At 50.5% G+C, this 23,547-nt stretch overlaps 1 long non-coding RNA gene across 1 annotated transcript; it reads left to right on the forward strand.

Moving 5' to 3' along the window:
* Window positions 1-11,703: 11,703 nt before the first annotated feature.
* On the forward strand, window positions 11,704-22,107 carry LOC140594198 (uncharacterized). Its single transcript, XR_011994813.1, has 2 exons — window positions 11,704-11,980; window positions 21,632-22,107. It is a non-coding gene; the product is annotated as an uncharacterized lncRNA (long non-coding RNA).
* Window positions 22,108-23,547: the final 1,440 nt, after the last annotated feature.

Raw genomic sequence — 23,547 nt, forward strand, 5'->3', positions numbered from 1 at the left:
CCCTCCTCCACTTGGCTATCTTGCCTTGCAGCTTATTGCTAACTTTATTTTCTCTTATGTTAGCATCTTCACCTGCCTTCACGGCGAATGCTTTCTGCCCCTCCTGGGAAAAGGGCATGAGGGGAGGAGGAGGGGGCTCCAGCCCTGCTCCCACCTGCATGACTCCTCCCTGGACTGGGCCTCCAGGGAGGAGGACGCAGCCACCGAGCTGGCCCACAGGCTCCAATGCGTGTCTGGCTGTCGGCTTGCTCTGGACCAAGGTGCCCAGGCCATCGGTTGGGCCCAGAGAAAACCACACTGCAGGAGGCTTTCAAGGAAACCCTAGGGTAGAGGGGCGGGAGGGGAACGCAGCCAGGAAACCAGAAGCTCCCCATTCGCCTGTTCACCTCCACAACCTCCAAAGCCAGCCCCATACCCTTACCTGACACCCAGAACCACACACTCACCACCACCTCCCCGAGTGCCCAGGGCCTGGGGCCTAGGATTTATCTGGGCTCCCCTGTCCCCCATTTTGGGGTACTGTCTTAGTCAGTTTGGGCTGTTATAACAAATTACTAAAGAGTGGGTCACTTAAACAACAGAAATTTCTATCTCATTGTTCTGGAGGCTGGGAAGTCCAGGATCAAGGCGATCAAGGCACCAGCAGAGTCAGGTTCGGTGAGAGCTCTCTTCCTGGCTGCAGACAGCACCTTCTCACTGGGTCCGCATCTGGGGAGGGTGGGCTAGCTCTCTGCTGTCTGTCTCTTCCTAGAGGAGCATCAATCCCATCAGGAGGGCTCCACCCTCGTGACTCATCACCTCCCAAAGGCCCATCTTCTAATACCATCCCACTGGGGATTAGGGTTTCAACACATGAATCTATGACCTTGCGAAAGTCCCTTCCCCTTTTTGGGTCCTAATCATCTCCATCAGAAAAATGAGAATCTCTAAAGAGACTTCCAGAGCTAAACATTGGTCTGATCTATATCCCTGCCTGCTGAGTCATGAGTCTGAAAGACCAGATGAGACACTGGGAACTGAACAAATCAACTACTATAGAAAAAGTCTTATTTCTTTCCTATAATTTTGGCAAACTTCTACTCATCCTTCAAGGCCCTGCCCAGGTTTCCCTCCTTTAGGCAGCCTTCTCCGATCTCCTAAGCAATCTGTCAAACAAACAAGCAGACCATAACAGGCGGGAAGGTGACAGATCATAGGAAGTGTTGCACCTGACCCTTCCCAGAAAGCCTGCAAAGCCCTTCTTCATCCCTTGAACTCCACTGGTGCTGATGGGCAAGCCTGGGCCGGTCCCTTCACCACTCCAGCTGAAAATCCTACCTTCGAATGCAGGCCAGGTGATGAATAATGTCTAAAGGTCCCAAAAGTCTGCTCCTCCCCATCCAGCATCCAGTGATCTTGCCCTGAGCTACAATTCTGTGCCTGGCCTTGGTGACAGAGATATGGGGACAGCACAGGCTGGTGGGGGTCAGAAATATAATAAAGGACATGAGGATGAGGTACTATCACAGCAGAGGACTCACTGACAGATTGCTTAGGAGATCAGAGAAGGCTTCCCAAAGGAGGGAAACCTGGGCAGGGCCTTGAAGGATGAGTAGAAGTTTGCCAAAATTATAGGAAAGAAATAAGACTTTTTCTATAGCAGTTGATTTGCTCAGTTCCCAGTGTCTCATCTGGTCTTCCAGGACTCAGCAGGCAGGGATATAGAAAGCACCAATGTTTAGCTCTGGAAGTCTCTTTAGAGATTCTCATTTTCTGATGGAGATGATTGGGGCCCAAAGAGGGGAAGGGACTTTCCCAAGGTCATACAGCAGGAGATTCGTGAGCAGATCCTGAAATCTGAGTCTGAATTTCTAGTCTAATGTTGTTCCCGCTACACAGCTCACTCACACCGCCTTTTCCTTTTCCAACCGCCATCTGGCCTGACCAACTGCCCTGTCCCTCCCGGCCAGATTCAGGACGGGATTTCTAGGGAGGTAACTGACAGAGCAGGGGGGTGGGAGGAGGGAGAGTTTAACCCCACAATGTTTTCATACTTGAGATCTGAAAACACGATTTCCCCAGCAAAGAAGCTTAGCGTTAAGCGGAAAATCGGCTTGGAAGGATGTGATATCATTTATAACAGTACATTAAATGCAAGCTGAGAAGCTGATATATTTTAGGAACGTTCAGCACACTCTAGACTAATAAACATTTTACAATATTATTGCACATGTTCATTTCACTTTGTACAAATAATCATTCCCTTCACATCTAATAAGTCTGTTTGACACATAAGTGGTCTTGGGCAAACACCTCAGAGGGCCTTGTTTTTCTGTGCATTGATCATTTATTTGTGTAGCCCGCCGGGACAGTGACTAATGATTTTGAGGGTTTAAATGTCCTCAAACATCGTCTTTGTCTCCTTGCCTGTTATCGTATAGACGCAAAATCATTTCATTTTGGCCTCAGAATGTATTGTTTTTCATGTATGAAAAATGCCTGCCCCTTCCCTGCCTGGCGTGGCATCAATCAGTTTAAAACAATATTTGGAGGAGCCCTGGTCTGCAGGTCCTCCAGCAAGCTCTCGAGGTCACTGGGTGACAGGCCCAAGAATCCCACTTGCTGGAGAATTTCCAAACAAACCTGCCGCCACCACTGCATCAGCCCAGAAGCCTCCTTTCCCTGCGAGGTGAGCCTGAGTCCTTCTCCGTTGAAGGCCCAGAGAACCAAGATTTGCTACTCATAGCCTTCTTCTCCTCCTCTCTCTCCTTCTCCTCCTCCTTTCTTTCCAAGAACATTCATATTGTTCTCTGAGACCTGGCGCTGCTACACTAGGAGCTGGGGGAAATGAGAACCCAAAGTGATCCTTAGTGGCCTCCAAGAACTTCGAATCAGCTCAAATAACTCCTGTGTGGGATAACAGAAAAAATACCCCCGGTGTGTGGGCTCAGCCACTTGAACCTATCACTTGGAGAGTAGGTACCTTTGTATGAAATGGGGGAGGGTGAGGAGGGGAACACTCTTTCCTGTGAGCAGAGGCGACCCCGATCAGGGCACAGCCCTCAGCTGGGTGCTCTGGTGCAGCCTGCAACCTAAACAACTGTACACAGAGGCCACCCTGGTAGAGTAGAGGTGGAGGTCAGTGTGCCACAGAAAGACCCAGAAAAACAGTGCTATGAAATATAGGTCCCATAGTGAGACCAGCCATTAGGAATGGAAACCCAGAGGGAAGACTGTTGACAAGGCTTCATGGAGGAAGTGACCTTGAAGAAAAAGTAGGAAGTAATAGGCAAGGAAGGGGAGCAGCAGCCTCATCCCAATGCAACAGGAAGAGCCTGCCCACACAGGCATGAGGCCAAGGAAGTTGGCCATTTAGAAATACCGAGCACAAAGAGAAAGAAAAGAAGTAGGAGAAGGTAAGAAAAGACATCAGTGTTTGTTGAGTGAAAAGTGGCTGGATAGACAGTTGGATGGAAGATGGACACGTGGATTGATGGATAAGAGACAGAGATTCTGTTAAGAAGTCGGGGATTTCCTGATTGCCTTACTAACAAATCTGCACCTTATTCCATAAGCAGTGAGGTGCAGGCATTCCCAAAGGCTCTTGAGGAAAGGATGACACATTCAGAACGGTATCGTCGTCCCTCTGACCAAAATGAACTGGAGAAAGTCAGTCTCAATTCTGAGGGGCATCTCCCTGGTGCTCAACTAGAGTGACCTTAGAGTCATAAGGAAAAGGGAGGGAAGAAAAATAATGTGTATTGAGCATTAGCAGCGCTTTAGGATAAATGATATAGCCCCAACAAGCCACAGGAAAATGAGACTGTCCATCCTACAATGGGCTGCTCAAGAGCAGGGAATCTATTTCATTTCCGGATCCTCAGTTCCCAGTGCAAGGCCTGGCCCAGAGTAAAATCAGAGAGTACTGGAAAAATAAATAAGGGAATAGATAGATGGATGGATGGATGAGTGGATGGGTGGGTGGATGGATGAAAAGACAAAGAGCTCTCTCTTCAGGGATATAAACTTTGGACTTAACTCCCCTATCTCCAGGAAGGGCCTCCTGACCTGGGTTGAGGGGGGAGGTCAATCTTAAAAATTGAGGCTCTTGATGGCAACATAATAACTGAAGAGAACAACTTACAGGTGCACAGACCTGCAAATCTGATTCATTCAAATTCACTGAAATGAAGGTCAGATGATGTGGGACATTATTAAGGAGGCTGTGGTTCAAGGAGAACCCCATTGGAAGTAATGGGGTCACAGAAAGTCTCAAACACAGATTTAAGGGGCTTGACCTTTATCATGAGGTGAAAGGGGAGCTGGGGGAGAGTTCTCTGGACATGATAAGGAGCCAACAACATCCCTGAATCTTCTAAGTGAAAATGAAATCGAAGAATCAGATACATTAACCAAGGTGCTTCTCCTTGTCCTTTCTACAAAGGCTGATGGGAAAAGCAGATGTTACCTTAGGTCCCATTTTGGGGCAGAGACAGGTATTGTCAGAGTGATGGTAACCTACATCCAAGCCACCCAAAACTTACCCCACAGCCCCACCTATGTTCTCCCCGGCTCCCTCTGGCTCCCTCAAACTCCACTTGGACATAATTGAACACGCTGCGTCCCTGCGTCCCTGAGGATGAGGAAACATAGGGTCCTAGAGTTTGGACCTAAGTCCTTCTTCCAGCTGCTTTGAGCACGTAGAGACAGATGTCCATAGTGAGTACCACATATCAGAGCACCAGTCATATAAATCATTTCTTAACTCATCTAATAAATATGTATTGATACCTATGTTCAATCAGGACTTGATCACAAGAGATACATAAAGGAGCGCCTGGGTGGCTTGGTCAGTTGGACATCCAACTCTTGCTTTCAGCTCAGGTCATGATCTCAGGGTCATGGGATCGAGCCTCACTTTGGGCTCAGCATGCTGGGTGGGTAATCTGCTTGAGATTCTCTCTCTCCCTCTCCCTTTGCCCCTTTCCCACACATGCACATGTGCACATGCACAAGCTCTCTCTCAAATAAAAAATAAATATTTTTGTAAGATTTATTTATTTATCTATTCATGAGAGACACACAGAGACAGGCAGAGGCGCAGGCAGAGGGAAAAGCAAGCTCCTCACAGGGAGCCCGATGTGGGACTCGACCCCAGAACTCCAGGATCACGCCCTGAGACAAAGGCAGACACTCAATCACTGAGCCACCCAGGCATCCCAAAAATAAATAAATCTTTTTTTAAAAAGAAGCAGAAGACACATAGAATAAGGAATTTATTTTAAGGATTTGACCTTACGCAATCATGGAAGCTGGTTAGATATTCTGCATGCTTCCATGTCTGGTCTAGAACCTGAAGGCCACAGGGCAGGCAGTGAGTGGGCGAAGCTACTGTGAGTTAGGAGAAAGAAGGACAACTAGCGCCACGAGGATTGTCAGCACCCTAAGCATCTGACGTCAGTGACCGGATGTCCTCTAAGAGAAGCTGGTGCTTCTCCACACGAAGCACCACACGCAGCAGGTCCAGGAGTCAGGGATGCTGAAGCAGGAGATGGGGCAAGAGCTGGAGGAGCCCCAGAGCCCACAAAGCCCAGCCAGCAGAGAAGTGAGAGAGCTTGAGCTTGGGCCCTGCACGCATGCACAAAATATGGCTGCTGCTTCACTACCACCTTCCACATCTCAACCAAAGTATCTCCTAATCTAGAACCATGCAGGGAAGGGAATTCTAGGAAATGGGGCTTCAGCACAGTTAAGCTGTCATGATTGAGAACCACCAAACCAGCTGGGTGCCTAGCAGGAACCAGTCAGTGGAGACCAGCACCGAGAAATCAGAATCCCTGCCATCACCTCGCTTCACCTGGGGACAAAGATCATTTTTAAAATGCCACAGTCTAGGGGGATCCCTGGGTGGTGCAGCGGTTTAGCGCCTGCCTTTGGCCCAGGGCGTGATCCTGGAGTCCCAGGATCGAGTCCCGCGTCAGACTCCCGGCATGGAGCCTGCTTCTCCCTCTGTCTGTGTCTCTGCCTCTCTCTCTCTCTAAGTCTATCATGAATAAATAAATAAATCTTTAAAAAATAAATAAATAAATAAAATGCCACAGTCTGATCACTGTTATGGCAGGAGACATTTAGTTATGACAGTCCACCAATGAGAAGCAGTGAATTCATTAGGATTATGTTCATACTCAAAACAAGAGTGGCTTAAGCAGAGTAAAGTTTCTCTTTGGCTTCAAGAACAGACTGATATGATGGATCCTAGGTTGTCAGCGACCCAGTTCCTTCTGTCCGGTTGTGATACCATGTGTGGTTTCATTCTCCTGCTGTCACTTCATGTTCCTAGATGTCTGATGACTAGTGCTATCGCTCCTCGGTCGTAATGCCAACCATCAGAGAGGATGGTGGGGAAGGGATGCATCTGCCCACTCCTTTTCAGGACGCTTCCGGGTAGTTCCACACAGAACTGCAGTTATTGGCCAGAACTCCGTGACACGGCCACCGCTAGCCACAGGAGAGACTAGAAACAGTAGTCTAGGGATCCCTGGGTGGCGCAGCGGTTTGGCGCCTGCCTTTGGCCCAGGGCGCGGTCCTGGAGACCCGGGATCGAATCCCACGTCAGGCTCCCGGTGCGTGGAGCCTGCTTCTCCCTCTGCCTGTGTCTCTGCCTCTCTCTCTCTGTGACTATCATAAATAAAAAAATAAAAATCTTTAAAAAAAAAAAAAAAGAAACAGTAGTCTATTCTTGCTGGCCACGTGCTCAACTAAAATTTGGAGGTTCTATGACTCCTAAATAGGGGAAAAAGTAGATGCCGTGGGTCAGTCTGCAACCTCTTCTCAAAGTCCAGAATCAGACAACCCTGAATTTCATTCCTAACCCTGCCACTTCCTAGCTGTGTGGTGTTGAACCTTCACTGAGATTCCACTTTTCTGGGCCCATGAGATCATCATCAGTATACACCGGGCACTGCCCTGAACACTTTCTGTGGATTGTTATCCTTAATCCTTACAAAGAGATGAGTTAAGTAGTGCTATTATCCCCATTTTACAGATGAGACATGGAGGCTCTGAGAACTGAAAGAACTTGCCTGGGGTTGTGTTCATTCATAAACATGTACTTAGTGGTGCCGCTCAGTTCCAGGCTCTGCAGATGCAGGGCGAGGTCAGGAGGGCCCCGCTCTACCAGAGCTCCTAGATGAGGGAAGTGGAGCCTCCTCCCGGAGCTCCCAGCCTGTGCACACAACTGTTTCGAGATCATCTCCCTGGCCCAAAGTTAGCACGGATTGTTCACAGAGTGGGCAAGAGGCTGGGGCGAGGAGAAGCCAGTCAAGCGACAGGTCACTCCGCAGCAGCGCCTGGCCAGACTGGAAACAGCAGTAGTGGCAGTCACCTGCCGTACATCAGCTTGGACTCGTGGTCACAGAGCACAGCCCCCATGGCATAAGGGCCCCCTTTTGTAAAGGACACTGAAATCACCTGCCCAAGGTGACACAGGAAGTACCCAGAAGGCCGAGCCATAGGTGTGGGAATGCCTAGTCCGTGTGACAGGGACGTGGGCACAGAGGCCGTTACAGGTTTGATTTCTTCCAGCAGGCAGCAGACAGCCCACCTCAGGGGTGGATAACATCCAGTGGGAACTAGGGGGGCTTTGGATAAAAATTCAAACATTGGAGTCTGACTTCTGAGGCCGTCCCCCAGGGGACTGGCTGGGGCCCTCCCAGCCACAGGCCTCAATTCGCCCATGAGTGGCTAGCTGGCCCCTGGGTAGCCATGAGAAGCTGGTATAAGACTGTCACCTGCCAGTTCTCAGGCTCCCCCTCTGCAGAGCACCTCTGTCACCTCCGTCCCAGTACTCGGCACAAAAAGACAGGCCACGTCCCAAAGTAGGCCTTGCGCTCGGCCCGGCAACAGTTCTCTGCCAGGAGGGGCCAGGAGACAGAGGGGGACCAGCCCGTCCGACCTGGTGTTCCTACCCTGGCCTTGGATTCCTCACAGGGAGGAAGTCTCAGAGCAGTTGCGACAAGTACATGAGCCCATCTCCATAAAGTGCCAGACACAGTACCAGCCACACAAAATGCCCTCCGTAAATGGGAGCTCTCCTCTTCCCCTTGCTTGGTCCAAGAGAAAAGTCTAGAATGAGCATTATTCAGCGGCAGAGCATGCCCAAAGCTGGAGCTCAGCCACCTCTGTGGTCCCACAATGGTTGAAGCCAGAGAGAAGGGACTTTTCCAAGCCCACAGACCCAACCAGGCCTAGCATTTGAGAGCTCCGACGCCTAGTGGGGGACCCCTGTCCCGGTCATGACGCTCTGGTTAGTGCTGGGGGGCCGGGGCCTGAGTTGGTCACATTGGTTCAAGAAAGCCACCCAGCCACATCCCCATCACATCTCCAGCGCCTGTTGCTTTGAGGCCAACTGTGTTATTTGTGATTGCTGACATTCGCCCCCTCCCGGAGCCCCCACCCCTTTCCTGTTTGGCCCGCGAATTGGAAAGGGCTGTAAACAGGCAGGCGGGCTCCTCGCCCCCAGGGCGGGCCTGTCAGCCAGCCAAGGGAAAGGTGGGCCCAGGAGACCCCCTACCCCCACCGCCCCACGCAGCCCAGCTGAGGAGCTTGTAAAGATAGGATTTGTTTGTTTTTTTGGATCTGGCTCAGGATCTGGCTGAGGCCGGGCCCTTTGGGGAAAAGCAACTTTTAAATAAATGCTTCAAGATTGTGCAAACATTTCAGTAGTATTGGAGGCCTGGCGTTCTGGGTCAGAGAGGGAAAAAAATACCCGTCAATCACTCTAGAGATGAAAACCTGATAGAGCGGTTGGCGAGGGCTGGGGCTTGGGTTGCAAATCTCAGCTGTGGCTGGCTGGGACCAAACTACACTTAAGCCCTCTCTCAAAAAATCATTTGCATGTTAATCAATAGAGCAGCCCTGCTTGACAGGCCCAGGGAACAGGGAAGCAAGCGGCTAGCAATCTGATCCGGGTGAAGCCTGCAGAAGGGACCGGCCTCCCACGCACACAGGACTGGATCTGGGCCTGGCTCTGCCACTGCGAGCTCTGGCCCCTCGCTGTTACTTAGCTGTCCTTGGCCTCAGTGTTCTCATGGGTAAAATGGGGCTGTAACATCAATCCCATAAAGACGTCGTGAGAATTCAGTAAAAGACAGATTGCGACATAAAACCTGGCCCAAAGCAAGAGCTCGGTGATAAATCATGACGATATTACGCGCTGCCATTTTTTGCACTCTTTCTGTGAGTGGGGACTTGCACACATCTTCAGTGATCCTCCAAGCCCGCCCTGCATGGCCAGCCATTCACGAGCTCTCTCTGGACCCAGCCAGAGTGGCTCAGCCCCACTCTCAGGGGCTCATGGTCTTGGGACAGGGATCTCAGAGAGACAGACTGCAGGCTGGACCAGAGAGACGTGCACGTGGCATGGAACCTTCTAAAAGAGGGTTCTGAGCAGAGTCCGGCCAGCTTCTGTGGACAGGGGAGATCTGACCCAGATCTTATAAAGGACGAGTAAACATCCATAGGTGGGCATCTGGGAAAAGGATTCCAGATTCCAAGCTGGAAACCAGCTTAAGCAAAGGCTCCGAAATAAGCCTTGTGCACAGAAAGTTAGGATGTAGGGAAGAGGGTCATTTGTGACACAACACTGCCAAAGTTAGGTCAAACGTAAAGAACCCTGCGGTGAGAGGGTCCGACCGGCTCCCTGGGCCAAGGGAGCACCTCCTCCAGCCTCCTGGGCACACCTCCTAGCAGCTGTGTGTCTGTCTGTGTCCATACATCCTTATCACCCCGTCCCCCCGCCTCAAGGGGCCCCTGGAGATAAGAGAGTTTAGAGAGGGGTAGAGTGAACCACCAACCCTGAGTGCCATTATTTTACATGTGCACACCCAGACACACACATCCACACGTGTGCACACATGCACCCAACGCGCAGATGCACAGGCTCAGGGATTAGAGTTCAAATCCCAGCTTCTCTGTTTAAGGCTCCCTAACCCCAAGCAATGCACATATACAAGTCATAGAAAGTGCCAGGATGATGCCCGGCCCGTGGTAGGCACACCCGTAGTTCCCACCCGACACATCCACCATCTAAAACTATTTCTACTTCAAGAAGAAATTAACATCCAGTCGGGTCAATTCATGAGATGATGCGGCCCAGGAATCAGGACCCCTGCCCCCTCGTCAGACAAATAGGGAAAATGAGGCTCAGAGATGGATGAGCCTATCCAGCTTGGAAATGGCAGGTGGGGTGAGGAGAAGCCCAGGAGGGCTCAGAGAGAAGCCTTCCTGGGGTGCCCGGGACTGTGCTGAGGTGCCCAGAGCAAGCAGGACTCCAAAGGTGGGCCCCCTGCAGGAGGGCACTTCATGCGACAGGAGCGGAGTGAACAAGTGGTGCAGAGCTATTCCTGGTGATGACCTTGTAGAGAGATGAGCCCCCTAGTTCACAGGGGCTGTGCTAGAGAGTGAGACAGAGCTGGGGAGGTTGGGGCAGGTCCCTGGGCCCTGCTGAGGGGGGTGGGGGGCAGGTCCCTGGGCCTGGGGGAGGTGGGGGCAGGTCCCTAGGCCCTGCTGGGGTGGGTGGGGGCAGGTCCCTGGGCCTGGGGGAGGACCCTGCTGGGGGAGGCCCTGCACAGCCTGTTTGGGAAGCTGGACATCCTGAGAGCAGCAGAGCCCTGAGCCAACCAGCAGGGTTGGGGGGTATTTTAAGAGTCCTGGGGGCTTAGAAGCAAGACTGGAAACTTGCCCCTGGCCATGCAGGGGTGGGGGTGGGGGTGGAGAGAGTGGGTGGTTATGAGAGAGACTCTGAGGAGATAGAAGACTCCTCCAGGAGCCTTTATTTTCTGGAAAAGAAAAGAGAGATGGAGACGGAGGAGTCACAGAAGAGCTGCTTTTTGGTCTGCGTTAGTCGCCTTTCCTTCAAGGGCCTGTGGCTACAGAATTTCCAAGAGAGAGTACTCAGAACAGGGGCCTTCTGGGCCCCACCTCCCCGGGCCCACACCACCTCCTGTCCCCATGAGCCTACCCACTCTCTGCTCCATCCCAGTGAGAAAGACAAAAGCCTCAGACCCAGGCCAGGTGACCTATATAACATGGGATGGAGAGGAAAGCCCAATTTGGGGGGCAGGTGGGGGGAGCCACGGGTAGTGGCCCAACTTGATGTCCTTCCCCATTTCTTCCTGTCTCCATCTGGTTCTGCGCCCACGGCTGTCCTCAGCTTCTCACTGTGTGCCTTGGAGCCAGTCTGTCACCTCTGTGACCCTCAGTCTCCTCCTCTGTAAAGAGAAGGTAACAGAACTTCGGCAGCAAGGCCGCTGAAATTGTTGGCAGGTGCTGCGGCCGGAGGGGCTGCTCAAAGGGCATCAGCTCCTTTGTCACAATAAAGAATTCCATTTTTTCCATATATGGGATGCTGCCCTTTCCTATTTACAAATCCACTTCATTTGTTTCAGCACAGCAACCTCTTAAGTATTAGGAGGCAAGGGGATCACAGGGACAGCCAGGGCCAAAGCAGGATTTGAACCCCCAGCTGGCTGCTGGCTCTCCAGCCAGGCACTGGCCCTGCCTCTGGCCTTCCGAATCTGTCTCCTTCTCTCGCATCCCGCTGTGAACTCCTCCCTCCCTAGTTTCCGCCAGGACCGCCCCCTCCTAAGCCCCGCTGCTCCCTTCTCCTCCTCCCCCTCCTCCTCTCTTCCCCTCCTCCCTCTCCTCCCTCCTCTGCTCCTCCCTTCCTCTCCCTCCTCCCCCTCCTCCCCCACGCGTCTTCCCCTCCCCTTCCTCCTCGGCGCCGCCCCCTCCTCCTCGCCGTCCTCGGAGCCCAAATACGCGACACCTGGAGCAATAGCAGCCGCCCGCGGCCTGGGCCTCATTACGGCCGGCCCTTATCGCGGCGTGCATCACATTATTTCATTTCAAAGAATCCGCAGAGAAACCCGTCCCCGGCCGACAACAGAAAGTAAAAACACAGCTGACTCCCATTAGGGCCCTCTCACGGGCTCCGCGTGAGGTAATGAAATATGGAAGCGGTGAGATATGTAATGCTTTATTAAGCGGTCTCAGCTACAACGGCGTGCATGCCAATTACGCCTGCAGGCTACCGCCCGCCCCCGGCCCGGACCACCCAGCGCGCGCCCGGCCCGCGCCCCGGCCGCTGGGGGGGGGGGGAGGAGGGGAGGGGGGAGCAGGGGATGGAGGGGAGGGGGGAGCAGGGGAGGGGGAGGAGGGGATGGAGGGAGGAGGGAGAAGGGGAGGGGAGGGGGGAGCAGGGGAGGGGGAGGAGGGGATGGAGGGAGGAGGGAGAAGGGGAGGGGATGGGGGAGGGAGGGGGGAGCAGGGGATGGAGGGGAGGGGGGAGCAGGGGAGGAGGGATGGGGGAGCGGGGAGCGCCAGCGGCTCCCGAGAGAAGCGGAGGACAATGAGCAAGGAGAGGAGCCCGCGGGGCAGGGAGGAAGAGCACCGCGGAAGAGGAAGGGCAGTGGCCCCTGGCCAGTGCCACCTCTGGGTCCTGGCAAGTTAGCAGAGGCGACATTTGGGCCGCGGGAGCAAAACCCATTGGTCTGGAGTTCGGGGAAGATGGGGAAGGGAGTGGCCAAACACGGAGGCTCAGAGAGGGAAAGACACTTGCGAGGGCCCCACAGACCCATGGAGGGCAGCCCGGCCCCCGGTTTCCCAAACTAGATGGTTTCCCCTCGGCCAACCGGCCTCCTGCTTTCCTCTAATGCGGCCTAAAGGGCAGAGTGCCCAAGGTACTGTGCGGAGTTCTCACCTCTGACCCTCTAAGCCTCTGAGCCCTCTGTGCCCTCTAGCTGGCCCTCCACGTCTGCCAACCTTTGCCCAGTTTTCGGACTCTGGCCCTGGCGGGGCTGCGCGGCCTCCCTGAGAACCCACCGCCTCCTGGGTGCAGAGCGCAGCCCTCGAGCCCTCTGCCCCACAGCCGCCCACACTATCCCTCCTCCAACAGGCGATTCCCAGGTACCCACCTGGTGCCAAGGAGCGTATGTGCTAATGTCCCTGCGCAGAAAAGGCCGGCAAGGTAATCGGACCCCCATCAGGAAGCTCTGGGACAGGCTCAGCTGCAGAGAGGGAAGTGAAAATGACTGGCTAATATGGAATTTGGGATTATCTGGGGATTTGCATTATCCATTCCAGGAGTTCTCAACCGTATTACTACCTCAATACAAACAAGCAATGGTTCACTGCCTCAGGAGGGGGGTTGCTGGCGCAGATAACCTGGGCTGAGGCGTGCTGCGCAAACCCTGGTGCAGGCTCAGGGCCCGTGCCTCTCCCGGATGCCCAGGCCGGCATTGCAAAAGGCCAGGGGAGTTGGAGAGCTGTATTTTGGAGAGGTCATCTAGAATTACACCGAGTCTCTTAAAAGAAAGTCATTTGCAAACCTGGGTTCTTTCATTAATTTTAGCAGCAAATTCCTTGTCAATCCAGCAGGCAGAGATTCCCAAGATCTGAGGAGAGCATGCCCTCAGGGCCCCCCATGTCCCACTGGGCCTCCCCTTCTGTCAGGCCCCCTCTCCTGATCTTCTCAGATGCCTGCTGCCCTCCTGCTATCTACCTCTCTCTACCAGGAGAGAGGTCAGACACTGACGAATACTGATGCAGCGCTTACCTCATGCCAGGTACTACTGTAACTTGTAGATCTATATAAATACATCCTATATATGATGATGGTATTGTCTATAATGCAATATATTATAGATAATGTAAAATGGGATATATATTTCATTACTATTAGAAATATTAATAAAATAATATATAAATATGTACTTATACATCATGTTCACTTAGTCTTGACAAAAACCCCTTAAGGTCAGCGCTCACCATTTTGCAAATGAGGAAGCTGGACCACAGAGAAGCAAGCTGACTTGTCCAAGGTCAACAGCTAGTGAGTGGCAGTAACCCAGAAGGTTCGATGCCTAACTCCACACCATTGATCACTGTACAATCTGAACCTCACAGGGAGGAGGCAGGGACAGGGGGCAGCTAACGGGACACAACTGAGAACACTCAGATTTCTGCAGAAGCCTACAGAGCTGCTCTTTACACATGGATTTGATCCTCCCAACACTGTTGTGAGGCAGGTTTGGGGGCCTCATTTTACAGCTGAGGGAACTGAACCCCAGAGGAGAAAGGCCTCTGCATCTCAGCAAGTTTCTCCAGCAAGTCCGTACAGAGCTGAGGTTAGAACCGAGGCCTGAGTACCGGTGGGCTTCCACCTTCCTGACCACCCACCACCGCCAAAGAGCGTTTTCAGAAGGCCAGAAGGACTCACGTACCTAAAGGACAAAGCTCGGGCACTAACATATGAATGAGAAGCATGTTCTTTTTTTTTTTTTTTTTTTACATCAGACTTTCTAACATCCCTAAAATCTCCTCCTGCCCCCACTGATCCTGTGTCTTTGCCCCAAAAACATCTCACTCATTCAGCAAAGTTGAACGGAGCTCCTACTCTGCCCTGTGGGGTCCCGGAGCAACAAATGTGACCTGCTCCTGCTCCCCAGCCTGGAAGAGCTCGCAACCGGGCAGGGAAAGCGGATGCTGCACCAGTAATAGGAGGGAAGGTAAAGCTTGCTGGAGATGCCTGTTAACACAGAGAATCAGGTCTGCCCAAAGGTCTCCGCGAACGTGATGTTGGTGCAGAGCCTTGCAGGGCCAGTATGAGGATTTATCTCGGAGGCAGAAGCACCAAGAAACCCACCTATGGAATATGGAGCTCCTTCAAGGACCTGCTAATGCTTCTAGGGCCCACTGAGAAGGATCCATGTTAGCTAGAGCTGAGTCCTAGAAGAGCACTGGAGATTTTGTTAAATTATTGAAATCAGTGGGAAGGCAGAGGACTCTGGCATTCCTTAATAATTATTTTTCTTTTAAATCTTGCTCCCAATAGAATTTCTCCTAGTTATTCATACTGTCTTAAAACAGAAAGGTCCAGGGGCAGGTGGGTGGCTAAGTGGTTAAGGGTCTGCCTTTGGCTCAGATCGTGATCCCCGGGGTCCTGGGATCAAGTCCTGTATCGGGCTCCCTACATGGAGCCTGCTTCTCCCTCTGCCTGTGTCTCTGCCTCTCTCATGAATAAAAAAATAATAATAATAATAATAAAAAGGTCTAGACCTCCATTTTCATCAGGTGACATTACTCCTATTTTATAGATGTTGCCCTAAAAACCTGACCTCAGACAGGAAAAAAAAAAAAATGATCTTCATTTATTGAGAACGTAACACGTGCCAGGTACTGTACTAAGCAATTATATACATTTCTCTCATTTGGTCCTCAAAAATATTCTGTGAAATATTTTCCTAAAATTTTCTAACTTCTTTCACATTTCATATCTTTGGACATGCTCTTGTGCCCTATGAGTATTCCTTGTTCTCCGCCCGCTGTACTCTTTAGTGTTCAGACTAAGAGGCTTCAGATAAGAAAGCCAACAACACAGTGGTTCAAAGAGGGTAGCAGTTTATGTCTCTCTCAGGTGATGGTTTGGACACAGGCATGTGATCCAAGGTGAATGGGATAGCTATGCTCCCCCAGGTCATCCAGGGACCCAGGTTCCTTTTTTTTATTTTATTCGGTGACCTATTTCACAAAAATCTTAATTATTTTTTATTTAAATTCTATTAATCAACATGTAGTGTATTACTAGTTTCAGAGGTAGGGTTCAGTGATTCATCAGTTGCACACAACGTCTTAATGGAGTTATAATTGACATATAACATTAGTTTCAGGTGTGCAACGTAAGGATTCACCATTTATATATTGCAAAATGATCACTACAATAAATATAGTTAACACCTGTTGCCATCCATAGTTAAAAAATTTTTTCCTTGTGATAAGAACTTTTAAGATCGACTCTCTTAGCAACTTTCAAATATGCAATATGCTATTATTAACAATAGCCACCATGCTGTACCTTATATCACTGTGATTCATTTATTTTATAATCAGAAGTTCGTACCTCCTAACTTAAGACAAAAAAGCTTTCAGCTTTTCACCACTGAATATCATGTTAGCTATGAGCTTCTCATACATGGCCTTTATCATGTTGAGATGTTTCCTGTATATCCCCTTTGTTGAGATTACTTATCATAAACGGATGTTGAATTTTGTCAGATATTTTTTCTGCATCTGCTGAGATGATGATAGGATTTTTATCACTCATTTTGTTAACGTGGTGTGTCACATTGATTTGTGGATGTTGAACCATCTTTGCATCTCTAGAATAAATCCCACCTGAGCATAGTATATGATCCTTTTAATATCTTGAATTTGGTTTGCAAATATGTTGCTGAGCATTTTTGCACCTACATTCATCAGGGATATTGGCCTATAATTTTCTTTCCTTGGGGGCATCCTTCTGGTTTTGGTAACAGGATAATACTAGACTTGTAAAATGAGTTTAGAAGCATTCCCTCCTTCATAGTTTTTAGAAGAGGTTAAAAATGACTGATTCTTGGGATGCCTGGGTGGCTCAGCAGTTAAGCATCTGCCTTCAGCTCAGGTCGTGATCCCGGGGTCCTAGGATCGAGTCCCACATTGGGCTCCCTGCGTGGAGCCTGCTTCTCCCTCTGCCTGTGTCTCTGCCTCTCTCTGTGTGTGTCTCTCATGAATAAATAAATAAAATCTTAAAAAAAAAAAAAGAAAATGACTAATTCTAATTCTTCTTTGAAAGTCTGGTAGAACTGACCAGGGAAGCCACCTGGCCCTGGAGTTTGGTTTGTTGGGAGATGTTTGATTACTGATTCATTCTTCTTTCTAGTAACCAGTCTGTTCAGATTTTCTCTTCTTGATTCAGTCTTGGTAGACGGTATGTTTCCAGGCATTTCTGTCAGTTTCTTCCAGGTTGTCCAGTTTGTTGTTGTATAACTGTTCACTGTAGCCTCATATGATCCTTTGTGTTTCTGTGATATCAGTTATAACCTCTTTCATTTCTGATTATATTTATTTGAGTTCATTCTTTTTTCTTGGTGAGTTTCTCCCTGAATTTTGTTGCTCTGTTATCCCCTCATGGCCAAGCAAGTTCACCCACACTACATTCCCACCACAGGAAATGATGGCAAGCAATTTCACTTCCACTCACATTTAAGAAGTAGAAACTCAGTCCCATGGCTTCACTGGCTGCAAGGAAACATGGAAATCATCATCTCTAGCTAGGTGGCCATGTGTCTTGCTAAATCTGGGAGGGGTGTTCTGTTGTTAAGAGGAAGAAGAGAAGTGCGGTGACTGGGTGGCTCACTCAGTTAAGCATCTAACTTATTTCGGCTCAAGTCATGATCTCTGGGTAGTGAGATTGAGCCCTGTGTGGAGCCTGCTGAAGATTCTCTCTCTCCCTCTCCCTCAGCCCCTCCCCATTCCAACTGGTGCATGTGCACTCATTCTTTCTCTCTCAAAAAAAGAAAAGAAAAGAAAAGAAAAGAAAAGAAAAGAAAAGAAAAGAAAAGAAAAGAAAGAAAAGAACCAAACTAGGAAAACAAGCAACAACCCTGCCACCCCTACCTCCTTTATTATCCAGCTGACCTGTCCCCTCCTCGGCGAAGCCTGCCTGGATCCCTCACCAGGAAGAATTAACTGTCCCCTCTCCTGTGCTTTGCTGCTTTATACCTCTCAGTCTGCAGGCCTGTCTCCCCTCATCTGTAAATAATCCCTATAAATAATGAGCGCTTGCTATGTCCTAGGCACTGTGCTAAGCAAGTTTTATTCATTAGTTCATTTAAATTTCCTATAACCCTGGGGATTTCCCCTTCTGTGAAATGGGTATAAAAATGATACTGATCTTAGAGGGATGCCATGAGGATTCAAACAACTGGTTTTGAGAGGGATACATGCTCAATAAATATAGCTACTACTCCTGGGTAAATATGAATTGATAAATGTGCCAGTGTAAGGGGTTGGTCCAGTAGAAATCATGCTCCCTGCCCCCCACAGCTCATAGTGGAGCTGTAGTACATTAACCTCATGCCAGGTTGTGTAGGTACCTGGAGATACACGTCAGAGGACACCTGGTAAGGTGGGAAGTGCTCTACAAATACAAAATGCCCAAGTCCTGGAAGGCACTATATTATCCCTCTTTCCTCAGATGAAAAAGTTAACTACCCAAGACCACACAGCTAGTTAAGTGCCAGAATCATGGCTCAAACCAGACTGATTTTAGTGGGTGATGGAGCAGTGACTGGCTCTATACACCTGTGAGTCTCTGACACTTAATAGACCAGGTGGAGAAAGTTCAGACTCTTAGGCCACTGGAGACACTACCACCACCTGGCAGCAGCTACAAGCATTGCAGGCATAGCCTCTCCCTCCTTCAAAGGAGGCAGAAGTCCCTCAAGTATCAATCCCGAATTGTTCTAATACATTAGGTATAATCAAGCCCTGCTCAAGACCTTTGGTTTTCTCTCTCGTATCAACAAGCTACACCAGGCCACTTCCACTGTTCTCAACCACTAGCACAGCCGAGATTTGTTCTTTACAGTTTAGAATTTCTGGGTTCAGAATGTACATTGCAAGAAGGGGTCCAGCCTCCAAGAGCAGGAGCAAGTCGTCAGACAGTTGTCACGTTGAAGCAATGTGACTTCAGGTGTGTGTTTTATGTTAATAACACAGACTTGGTTGTTAACTTAAATTTGGATCCCTAATTACTGCTGTAAATGAAAAAAAGATTTCATTGTGATGCACATAACAAGTTAGCGTTTGTGCAGGACACGGCCCGCCATGCACCAGCCAGTGCCATGACTGGCAGTAAAAACTGCCCGGTCTTCCTGAATAGGTCAGAGAATCTCCCGTGTGGGGTGAGGTGGGTCTGACAAACTGATCCATCAAGTCCTATAACTTAGACACTAAGCACCTACCTGTCAAACGCTTTTTTTTTAACTTTCAAGAAAAAGCTGTTTAACCTCCAGCGGTATAGATGTGGTTAATGGAGAAATGAGGAGAACTGTGTGTTTATCCAAAGCAAAAATGCACATGAAATGCTAATATGCTTCGGTATGTCTTGAGATCATACTTTAATTTTAAAGAAATAAATTTCGTATGCCTGGGATGCAAAAAAGCAGCACTCCGACGTTCTGCATAATTGCTGATGACCTTCAGGGCTTCCACAGATGTAGATTTTCCAGTAAACCCTCAGACCCTGACTGTGATCCTGAAGGCAAAGTGAGCAATTGTGGGAACAACTGCATGTTATCAGTTATCTTTCTCGATTAAGTACCTGCAGTGTGGCGACTCTCCCCCACCCCAATAATTAGGTCAAGAGGCATCTCACATGTCCCCTCTTACTACCAGGAAACTCCAGTTTTCACTTGACACAAAGCTGCTCATTAGAGATGGGGGTTATATGTGTCATTAGCACCTGTTGGGGCGCGACACCCTTTCCCAGCATTAGGTTCTCCCACCGTGACCTAATAATTGTAGCACTATCAACAGCATTCACGAATATTGGTACAGCACCTAACAGTTTCCAAAGTACTCACACGTGTTTTCTCATGCCATCCTCACAACCACTCTATAAGATGCCCCCTCTTTACTGATGAGGAAAGAGGGCTCAGAGAGATGACCTGACCTGGCTAAGGTCACACAGCATCACTTAAGACCCTCCTCCTCCTCCTCTCTGTCTCCCTCTCTGTCTCTCCTACTCCTTCCCTCCCTCCCCTCTCCCTCCTCTCCTGGTTTCTTAGTGCCTGAAGATGAATGATTTTTTTTTCCTAATGGCCAGCCTCTCTCTCTTCTCTGAGGACAGACACAGGCAAGGAAGGCGGCAATGGAGGAACTGAGGGCGGCAATGAGAAGGCACCTTGGCCTTTGTCGCCCCCTAGAGTCTGTTCATTTTGCCCAAACCTCCTGCCCCAGACTGATCCCCTTCAGCGCCAACCAGCAATCCCAGACCAGGGATTCCTGGGGGAGAACCCAGCCAGGGACCAGTCTCCACAAATTCCGCCTGTGTGTCTGTGAAAAAGAACAAGTTAAATAGAATGTTCTGGGCACCCTGATAGGGAAAGTAAAACTAACACCAAACTTGGAATTCCTTGGCCTGGATTTGAGTCCTGGCTCTTCCAGTTACCAGCTTTATGACTTCGGACCACTTGATCTCTCCGAACCTCCATGCCTCCCCAGTGAGGTAGATTTCCTCGCGAGGGCTGCTGTTAGCGATGAATTAGAGCCGTGATGGGGAGGCCACCTGCCGCATAGCAAGTGCTCAATAAATGTGGATTCAGACTCAGAGGCTAAGAGCGAGGAAGTGGAGAAAGATGGGGTATTCAGGGCAGTGGGAGCTCGCACATGAGCCTCGCATTCTGTAATTGCAAAAAGTGGCCACAGATTCCTCCCCAGGCATCAAGGGATGGAGCCTGTTTCCTCACCCCTTGAGTCCGGGCTGGCTCCGCAACGTGCTTTGGCCAATGGGTTGTTAGCAAACGTGATGCAAGCAGAGTACCACATGGGGGCTTGACTCCTCTTGCTCCCACCATGTGAAGAATCCAGGCTGGCCTCCTAAATGATGAGACATGTGACCAGGTGCCACTGTGGCTTCAGGCCTCAGCCAGCCACCAGGCCACCCCTGCCATCTGATCCCAGACGCAGAAGCGTTTTAGTAACCTATAGCTGCATAATGAATCATCCCCCAAGCAGCTTGAAACAACATTTCTTATCCCACTCAGTTTCTGAGGCCCAGGACACTGGGAGACGCTCAGCTAGAATGGGAGTCTGGGGGCTGGCAAGAGCAGGGGGAAACCGAGTCAACGCCCACCACACCCTGCCTCTACCACAGGCCGCATGCTGCAGCTGCCACTCCACACACGTGCAAGTCTGCTTCCCCCACCCAGAAAACTGAACATCAGGACCCGGAGGGTCCTCGGCAGTGAGCCTCCCCAACCCCTCATTAAACATCGGGGAAGCTTGCCCAAAGTCACACCAGGAACCCGCAGCAGCAACAAGATTAAACCTGGCACCCCTGCTCCCTGCCCTGGGCTTGTTCCCTTGCAGTGTGTAAAGAGCACGTTGCAGCCCTGGTGACACTTCTGTTTGGAATCGAATATATTTTTAAGTACAGGCATGCCTCGTTTCGGTGCGCTTTGCTTTATTGCGCTTTGCGGATACTGCATGTTGTACAAATTGAACATTTGTTTGTGGTGACCCTGCACCGAGCAAGTCTACCAATGCCGTTTTTCCAACAGCCTTTGTTCACTTCTCTTCTCTGTGTCACATTTTGGAAGTTCTCAATATTTCCAACTTTTCCTTTATGATTATATTTGCCATGGTGATCTGTGACCAGTGATTGTAACCTGCTGAAAGCTCAGATTGTGGCTAGCATTTTTTAGCAATAAAGTATTTTGGGGCACCTGGGTGGCTCAGTGGTTGGGCATCTGCCTTCGGCTCAGGTCATGATCCCGGGATCCTGGGATCAAGTCCCACATCGGGCTCCCTGCATGGAGTCTGCTTCTCCCTCTGCCTGTGTCTCTGCCTCTCTCTGTGTGTCTCTCATGAGTAAATAAATAAAATCTTTTTTAAAAAATATTTGTCACTAAGGTACCTACATTGTATTTTAGACATAATGTTATTGCACATGTAACAGACTATAATATAGTGTAAACATAACTTTTATATGCATTATAGCCAAAAAATTCATTTGACTTGCTTTATTGTGATATTTGCTTAATTGCAGTGGTCTGGAAATGAATCCACAGCATCTCTGGAGTATGACCTGTTGCCCATCCTGGACTCAGAGGGCAGCTCCGGGCAACAAGGAAAAAGCTGCAAGAACAGGAAGGGAAGAGGTGAACTCATTACCTGGTCGCTGACCCCAGCGCACCATCCTCTTACCCTTCTCCGCACCCCTGTCGCCCTCTCCCCACCCCCACCCACGGGCTAGACCTCACTGAGGTGCCCGGGCCAGCCACACTTCCCAAGAGGCTCATGCCAATTAGAAAATATCCAAATCAGGGATGCCTGGGTGGCTCAGCGGTTGGGCATCTGCCTTCCACTCAGGGCCTGATCCTGGAGACCCGGGATCGAGTCCCATGTCAGGCTCCCTGCATGGAGCCTGCTTCTCCCTCTGCCTGTGTCTCTGCCCCTCTCTCTGTGTCTCTCATGAATAAATAAATAAAATCTTATTAAAGAAAATATCCAGATCAGAACCTAGACCTAGCCAAGACCTAGTCCTAGAATCTTGGCGGCTCAGGACAAGAAGGAACATTCTCCTTGGCCATGCTCTCTCCGTGACAGGGGGCCGTGCAGCCTCTGCTTACTCACCTCCAGGGCCCAGGGACCCACTACCTCCTGAACCGGTTGGAAAGAGCTTTGGAGACTGATCTGCCTAATGCAATCTCTGTGGCAGACAGCTCTGCGACCTTTAATGTCATTTGGCCTTTCTACACCTCAAATTTCTCTTCAAATGGAGAATAATGCCTCCCAAGCAGGGTAATCGTGATAATTAAATATGTGCAAAGTTCCCAGAAAGTAGTTGGCACGTGACAATTTTTATTACACGGGCAGAAGGTGAGACCAAGAAGGAACCCAGGTGTGCTGCCTTTCAGCAGTGCCTGCTTCCCACCTGAGCACCCATCCCAAGCAGTCAGGGCTGCAAGGGTTTAGGATCCCCTGAGGATTCACCCCGGATGTAGAAAATCAGAATTCACCCATCACCTGGGGGATGCAGACAGGCCCTAGGGCAGCAGGATATCAGACGGTGCAGAGGGAAAGCTCTCAGATGGCCAGGAATATTCAAGGCTGGCCCTGGAATATTCAGGGGTGTTGGGAAGTAAAAGGAGGGAGAGAGAGATCCCATGTGTGCAGGGTGATGGGAGCTGCGGCAGGAAGCCAGTCTCACGGGCACAGCAAAATGCCACGGCCCCGGGGGGTGCGGGAGGGAAGTTAAGACACAGATACCTCCTCAGCCCAGCTGTGAAAAGTTCAATACAGGCTGCTCCGCCTTGCTCTTTCTTCCACATCCAGGGTACTCTGCATCTCTGGGGGCGGGAGGGCTGGCCCAAGTCAGCGACGTTGCCACACTGGGACATCAGAGCGGCACAGGCCACCTGGAGGGAGGATCCAACACCGGGGGGCACCTGGCAGCGCGCAGATCATGTGCCACAAAGCAAAACAAATCTGCAGGCAAATCACTGAGTGTGAGAAGTTGCTAGAGGGCAAGGGACAGGAAACGGCCGTCCACTACACTCTCCCACGGCCATTCACATACCACGCACAAAGTGCCACGGGAGCGTTTTAAGTTTCGCTACCTCCCTGGCTTATTTTAACACAATTCCGCAGTTCTGAGGCTCCCAGGGGCTTGCCTTGGAGCTTGCCCTCTTTCGTGGCCCTTCCCACCCTGTACCCTGGGCCCCACAGGCCGCTCCCCACGTCCCCTCGGCAAATCTAGGGCAGGTGACGGGCTCTGGGTTACCAGCGCAGGCTGCTCCCCCTAAACCTGCGCACACCAGGGAAAGCCCCACCTTGTGCCTGGGCCTGGGCAGAGGGAAGTGGGCCCCCCCCGGGCGGGCTCAAGGCGGGCGGGCCATGGGCCGTCAGCGTCTCACCAGGACACAGCTGCCGTCCAGAAGGAGGAAACACTTCTGGACGTGG

Source organism: Vulpes vulpes, chromosome 10, assembly GCF_048418805.1.
Source record: "Vulpes vulpes isolate BD-2025 chromosome 10, VulVul3, whole genome shotgun sequence".
In the NCBI taxonomy this organism is placed as follows: domain Eukaryota; kingdom Metazoa; phylum Chordata; class Mammalia; order Carnivora; family Canidae; genus Vulpes; species Vulpes vulpes.